We start from the raw sequence: 7,500 nt of genomic DNA on the forward strand, positions 1-7,500 counted from the left end.
ACCTGGGAGAAAAAGCACAACAAGAAAAATAAAGATTGGATTAAAAAGAAGAAGATGAAGAATTAGAGGAAAAAAAGGAAGAAGAATTAGAGGAAGAAAAGGAAGAAAAAGAAGAATTAGGGAAAGAAAAAGAAGAAGAAAAAGAATAAGAGGAAGAAAAAGAAGAAGAAAAGGATTAAAGGAAGAAAAAGAAGAAAAATAATTAGAGGAAGAAAGAAAAAAAATAATTAGAAGAAGAAAAAGAAAGAAGAAAAAGAATTAGAGGAAGAAAAGGAAGAAGAAATAATTAGAGGAAGAAAAAGAAGAAAAAGAATTAGAAGAAGAAAAGGACAAGAAAAAGAAGAATTAGAGGAAGAAAAGAAGAAAAAGAATTAAGAGGAAGAAAAGTGTGTTCTGTGTATAGTGCCAAGGGTCGTGTGTAGTGCCAAGGGTGTTCTGTATAGTGCCAGGCTGTTCTATAGTGCCAAGGGTCGTGTGTAGTGCCAAGGGTGTTCTGTATAGTGCCAGGCTGTTCTATAGTGCCAGGCCTGTAGTGCCAAGGGTTCGTAGTGCCAGGCTGTTCTATAGTGCCAAGTGTGTTCTATATAGTGCCAGGCTGTTCTATAGTTCAAAGGGTGTTCTATAGTGCCAAGGGTGTTCTGTATAGTGCCAGGCTGTTCTATAGTGCCAAGGGTGTTCTATATAGTGCCAGGCTGTTCTATAGTGCCAAGGGTGTTCTATATAGTGCCAGGCTGTTCTATAGTGCCAAGGGTGTTCTATAGTGCCAAGGGTGTTCTGTATAGTGCCAGGCTGTTCTATAGTGCCAAGGGTGTTCTGGATATAGTGCCAAGCTGTTGTATATAGTGCCAAGATGCAGTGTGTAGTATCAGGGTGTTCTATAGTGCCAATGGTGTTGTGTATTGCCAGGGTGTGTATGGCACTCTCTGGGGACCTACCTCCTATGAAACACCTTCCTGATGGTGCCTGGCACTCATGATTCTCCTGCTCAGTGGGCAGCAGCAGCTTGCCTCTCAAGGGGTTAGGAGTGCCACGCAGCTTGCCATCCTGTTGAGTGACAATGGTGATATTAGTCTCTCTCTCTCTCTCTCTCTCTCTCTCTCTCTCTCTCTCTCTCTCTCTCTCTCTCTCATTACCCTCCATCTCTCTCTCTCCTTTCCTTCCCTTCCATAATAACAACAACAATACTAATACTACTAATACTACTACTAATAATAATAATAACAATAACAATAACAAACCCTCACCGTTATCATTCTCAGCTGTCTCTGTTCACACTTGTCTGAGCCATGGGTGTGTGAGGCATCCACAAATGCAGTGACCTGGTTCATCTGCTCTCGGTAACCTGGGTCAAGAAAGGTCAAGGAGAGAGAGAGAGAGAGAGAGAGAGAGAGAGAGAGAGAGAGAGAGAGAGAGAGAGAGAGAGAGAGAGAGAGAGAGAAATATAAAAAGAAAACAATGTAAACACACACACACACACACACACACACACACACACACACACACACACATACGATTTATGATTTCAAGACCAACTTAGATAATGGTTAAGTTAGGGTAAGTTAGGTACACACACACACACACACACACACACACACACACACACACACACACACACACACACACACACACACACATACCTAGAGTCAGCTGCCCCGGCATGGAGCGCGTCAGAGGGATACAGAAAGGCTGCCCAGAGGAGATATTGACTGGTGGAAAGAACGGGTCATTGGAGGGAATGCCGATAGGGAAGCACTCGGGGTGAACCGTCTGGGGTGAGTCACAGCGCCGGCAGTCAAGAATGGAGTCCTGGAACCCTGCAAAAAAAGAGAGAGAGAGAGAGAGAGAGAGGGAGAGAGAGAGGTCAGATATATACAAAACAGAGAGACATAGATATAGCCAAGGTATTTAAGTTATGCAATTGGAAAACTGTCTTAAATATGTTAGCAATAAACCATTACTTACACACACACACACACACACACACACACACACACACACACACACACACAGACATAGATATAGCCAAGATATTTATAGTTATACAATTAAAAACTCTTAAAATGTTAGCAATAAACCATTACACACACACACACACACACACACACACACAGACATAGATATAGCCAAGATATTTATAGTTATACAATTAAAAAACTCTTAAAATGTTAGCAATAAACCATTACTTACACACACACACACACACACACACACACACACAGACATAGATATAGCCAAGATATTTATAGTTATACAATTAAAAACTCTTAAAATGTTAGCAATAAACCATTACACACACACACACACACACACACACACACACACACACACACACACACACATACCTTTGTTGATGGGCGTGAAGATGATGTCATGGTCGATAAGCTGCCCCCATTGCATGACCATGAGGGTGTAGCGAACATGAGGAGCCGAGACATCGTTGTGCATGTTCGTAGAGATTAGCCGAGGGGAGGGAAGCGGCTGACCTGTGATTGACGTAGCTCAGGGTTTTGATAGCCCTGGAAATGGAGGTAGAATACTGGGGTTAATAGTAGTAGTAGTAGTAGTAGTAGTAGTGGCTTAGATAGGCCTGGAAATAGGGGGATAGTTGTTGTAGTAATGGTAGTAGTTGTAGTAGTAGTAGTAGTAGTAGTAGTAGTAGTAGTAGTAGTAGTAGTAGTAGTAGTAGTAGTAGTAGTAGTAGTAGTAGTAGTAGTAGTATGCAGATAGGCCTGGAAATAGGGGGATAGTTGTTGTAGTAATGGTAGTAGTTGTAGTAGTAGCAGTAATGGTATTATTATTATTATTATTATTATTATTATTAATATTATTATTATTATTATTATTAGTATTAGTATTAGTAGTGGTGGTTATAATTTGTTTGTCTATACATATACACATACATGCATTCTCTCTCTCTCTCTCTCTCTCTCTCTCTCTCTCTCTCTCATTTTCTTTTCATCTCTCTTCCTTCTTTCTCTTCTTCTCTCTCTCTTCCTTCCCTTCTCTTCTCTTCTCTCTTCCTTCTCATAGCCTGTCAATCACACACACACCACACACACACACACACACACACAATTGATATTACGTAGTCCCCATCTAACTTAACACACACACCCAGACGCAGCCACACACAGACACAACCCACCCTCACACACACACCCACACACACACACACACACACACAGAATTGATACACACGTAGTCCCCATCTAACACACACACACACACAGACGCACACACACACAGACACAACCCCCCCTCACACACACACACACACACACACACACACACACACACACACCACCTTCATAGGAGGGCCTCAACAGACGACTCTTGGCCCGGAATGACTTGCCGAAGGACGGGAAATTCAGGTTATTGCACCATCCTGTCGCCGTATGGAATCGTGGTGTATGGTCGCAAGGCAGGTCTGGTCGTCACACTCAAACACACTGGGGATTTCCATGATGTCGCTCACGTCAATGTTTGCCAACACTTCCATCAGGTCGAGGACGTTGCTTGGTGACCCGGATTCAGTGTCCTTCAGCTGGCGGTCAGCTGCGCGTGTTTTTCGTGCCCTTATGCTGCCTGACCTGTGGGATGGAGGGGGAAAGACGGGTCAGTTAGTTGTCAGGTCGTGAGAAATGACCTACGTAATGACCTGACCTGACCTGAAGAATGTTAATAGGAATGAAAAAGAAGACAGGAATATAAGGAAAATAAGAAAAGAAAATGAAAGAAAACAATAATAATAATAATAATAATAATAATAATAATAATAATAATAATAATAATAATAATAATAATAATAATAATAATAATAATAATAATAATAATAATATGAAGAATTAAGGAAGAAGAAACAGAAGAAGAGAAAGAATAACAATAAAAAGAACAATACAAAGAATAAGAGAAGAGAAGAGAAGAGCCAGTAGTGGTTTGAGGTCATGTTTGAGGTTTGGTAAATACCTGACTCATTGCTAAGGGTCTGTAAGGCTGGAAGGACTATATGGCAGGTCAGGTAAGGAAAAAAGTTTGAATAAGAAAAGGAGGAGGAGGAGGAGGAGGAGGAAGAAAGAAAATATGGAGAAGAAAAAGTTTGAATGAGAAAAGGAGGAGGAGGAGGAGGAGGAGGAGGAGGAGGAGGAGGAAAGAAAATATGGAGAAGAAAAAAGTTTGAAATGAGAAAATAGGAGGAGGAGGAGGAGGAAAGAAAATATGGAGAAGAAAAAAAGTTTGAATGAGAAAAGGAGGAGGAAACATGGAAACATGGACTAGCAGGCAGCAGAAAGCCTGTTGGCTCATTACTAGGTTGCCTGCGTTCAGTGATTTAATCAATCCGTTTGCCATAGGAGTGGCTTGCAGGGAAGGATTAAAGCACTTGTGTACCTACTCTGGGAACGTTCAGTTCACACCCGTTGCAGCAAAGTGGCGATCAATGTGTTTCTTGAAGGAGTTGATGGTCTCTGCGCTAACCACTTCTGTAGGAAGGCTGTTCCAGTGGCGAACAACTCTATTTGAGAAATAACTCCTGCCGATGTCAGTATTGCATCGCTTTGCTTGAATTGTTTTTCCGTTGTTTCTTGTTCTCAGGCTGGTTTGTAGCGTGAAGAGTTTGGAGTGATCAACGTTGCTGAGCTTGTTCAGGTACTTAAAGACTTGTATCATGTCTCCCCGCAGTCGTCTCTTTTCCAACGTGAAGAGGTTGAGTCGCTCGAGTCGTTCTTCATAGGGTTTCGTCCTCAGTGATGGTATCATCTTCGTGGCGCGGCGCTGTACTCTCTCAAGTAATTCAATGTCTTTCCTGTAATTAGGAGACCAGAATTGCACGGCGTATTCCAGGTGGGGCCTTACCAGCGAATTATACAAGGATAACATAACTCCCGGAGTCTTGTATTCGAAGTTCCTCGATATGAACCCAAGCATTGTATTGGCTTTCTTACAGGCGGACTTGCAGTGTTTTGTTTGTTTCAAGTCACTGCTGATGGTGACCCCGAGGTCTCTTTCCTCTTGCACAACATGTAGTGGTTCGCCACCCATGTGGTATGTGTAGTTGCTGTTTCGGGATCCGATATGCATTACTTTACATTTGGTAGTGTTGAAGGACATCTGACATCTTTCTGACCACCGAGTGATCTGGTTCAGGTCCCTCTGGATAATTTTGCTATCTGCTGTCGTGAGGGCCTTCCCACCCACCTTTGTGTCGTCGGCAAATTTCGAAAGAGTGGATTTTAATCCTAGTTCTAGGTCGTTGATATATATAACGAAGAGTATGGGTCCCTGCACTGACCCCTGTGGCACTCCACTTGTGACCGGGAGCCACACGGAGGCCTGTCCGTTGAGTACAACTCTTTGTTTTCTTCCAGTGAGCCAGTCTTTGATCCACGCTGTCAGATAGTCGCCTAACCCCGCCGACTTAAGTTTCTTGAGAAGTCTTTCGTGTGGCACTTTGTCAAAGGATTTTTTGAAAGTCTAGATATATAACATCACTGGGGATATGATTATCCCAGTTTTCATAGATACCTTGGAAGAAGTCCAATAAATTGGTTAAGCATGAGCGCTTGTTCCTGAAACCGTGCTGAGCATCGGAAATGATGTTGTTGTCTTCAAGGAACCTAACGAGTTTGTCTCTGATGATCTTCTCGAGGATTTTTCCCGCCACTGAGGTCAAGCTGATTGGTCTGTAGTTTAGGCCACACTTTTGTCTCCCTTTTTGTAGATCGGTGTTACATTCGCTTGTTTCCAGTCTTTCGGGACTTTGTTTTGTTGTAGTGACTGATTGTAGATGGCGGTGAGTGGCTTGAGGATTTGCTGCTTGAGTTCCTTGAGCAGCCTGGGTGACAAGTCGTCGGGTCCGGTAGACTTGTTTGTCTCGAGTTTGTCTAGGTACTTTTTCACATCCCGTTCGTCGATTGTACCAATTTCTAGGGGAGTGATTCCAATCGGTGGGAAGGGCTCTCGGTACGGACTGGGTATTCTCGACCGTGAACACAGACGCGAAGTTCCTGTTTAGGATTTCGACCATTTGTCTACTGTCCTGTGTTAGTACGTCACTTTCATCTTTTAGGGGACCGATATTGCTTTTTGTCTTCTTTTTGGTTCTTATATACGTGAAGAACTTTTTCGGGTTGGACTTGGCTTCGCGTGCAATTTGCTTTTCATAGTCACGTTTACTCTGGCGAATGAGTGTTCTGCAAGCTCTGAGGCTTTGATGGTACTGTTCGCGTGCCTCGTCAGTGCTGTTTTCCTTTAGCAAGTTGTATTTTCTCTTCTTCAAATTAATCGCCCGTCGAACTTGGGTAGTCATCCATGGTGTGCTTGTGGCATTATTTGTTCTCCTTGTCTTCATGGGAACAGTCGTTCTCTCTACCTCCAGGAGTTTGTTCTTAAAGCCTTTCCACGCGCCGTCCACCGGAGTGAGGTTCATGGGTTCCCAAGTTGTCTGGGTTAGCAGCTCACGAGCGAAGTTAAAATTGGCTCTTTTGTAGTCTGGAATCTTGGACGTGTTTTCGGTGAGTTCATGGTCTGTTCTGATTTTTAGGCGAATTAGGTGATGGTCGCAACCATCCAGTTTTTCGCCGACTTGACATTCACGTGTGAGATCTGAATCACTCACGAGTACTAGGTCTAATATGTTATTTTCCCTCGTCGGTTGGGTAACAATCTGAGTAAGAAAAGTTTGAATGAGAAAGTTTGAATGAGAAAAATAGGAGGAGGAGGAGGAGGAAAGAAAAATATGGAGAAGAAAAAAAAGTTTGAATGAGAAAAATAGGAGGAGGAGGAGGAGGAAAGAAAACTATGAAGAAGAAAAAAAAGTTTGAATGGGAAAAAGGAGGAGGAAACATGGAAACATGGACTAGCAGGCAGCAGAAAGCCTGTTGGCTCATTACTAGGCTGCCTGCGTTCAGTGATTTAATCAATCCGTTTGCCACAGAAGTGGCTTGCAGGGAAGGATTAAAGCACTTGTGTACCTACTCTTGGGAACGTTCAGTTCACTCCTGTTGCAGCAAAGTGGCGATCAATGCGTTTCTTGAAGGAGTTGATGGTCTCTGCGCTAACCACTTCTGCAGGAAGGCTGTTCCAGTGGCGAACAACTCTATTCGAGAAGTAACTCCTGCCGATGTCGGTATTGCATCGCTTTGCTTGAATTGTTTTTCCGTTGTTTCTTGTTCTCAGGTTAGTTTGTAGCGTGAAGAGTTTGGAGTGATCAACGTTGCTGAGCTTGTTCAGGTACTTAAAGACTTGTATCATGTCTCCCCGCAGTCGTCTCTTTTCCAACGTGAAGAGGTTGAGTCGCTCGAGTCGTTCTTCATAGGGTTTCGTCCTCAGTGATGGTATCATCTTCGTGGCGCGGCGCTGTACCTCTCAAGTAATTCAATGTCTTTCCTGTAATTAGGAGACCAGAATTGCACGGCGTATTCCAGGTGGGGCCTTACCAGCGAATTATACAAGGATAACATAACTCCCGGCGTCTTGTATTCAAGTTCCTCGATATGAACCCAA

At 43.1% G+C, this 7,500-nt stretch overlaps 1 pseudogene; it reads right to left on the reverse strand.

Annotated features, from left to right (window-relative positions):
• The window catches only part of LOC126994620 (uncharacterized), a 56,280-nt pseudogene that overhangs the window by 5,309 nt on the left and 43,471 nt on the right, over positions 1–7,500 (reverse strand).

The sequence above is a fragment of the Eriocheir sinensis genome, unplaced genomic scaffold (genome assembly GCF_024679095.1).
Source record: "Eriocheir sinensis breed Jianghai 21 unplaced genomic scaffold, ASM2467909v1 Scaffold834, whole genome shotgun sequence".
NCBI lineage: Eukaryota > Metazoa > Arthropoda > Malacostraca > Decapoda > Varunidae > Eriocheir > Eriocheir sinensis.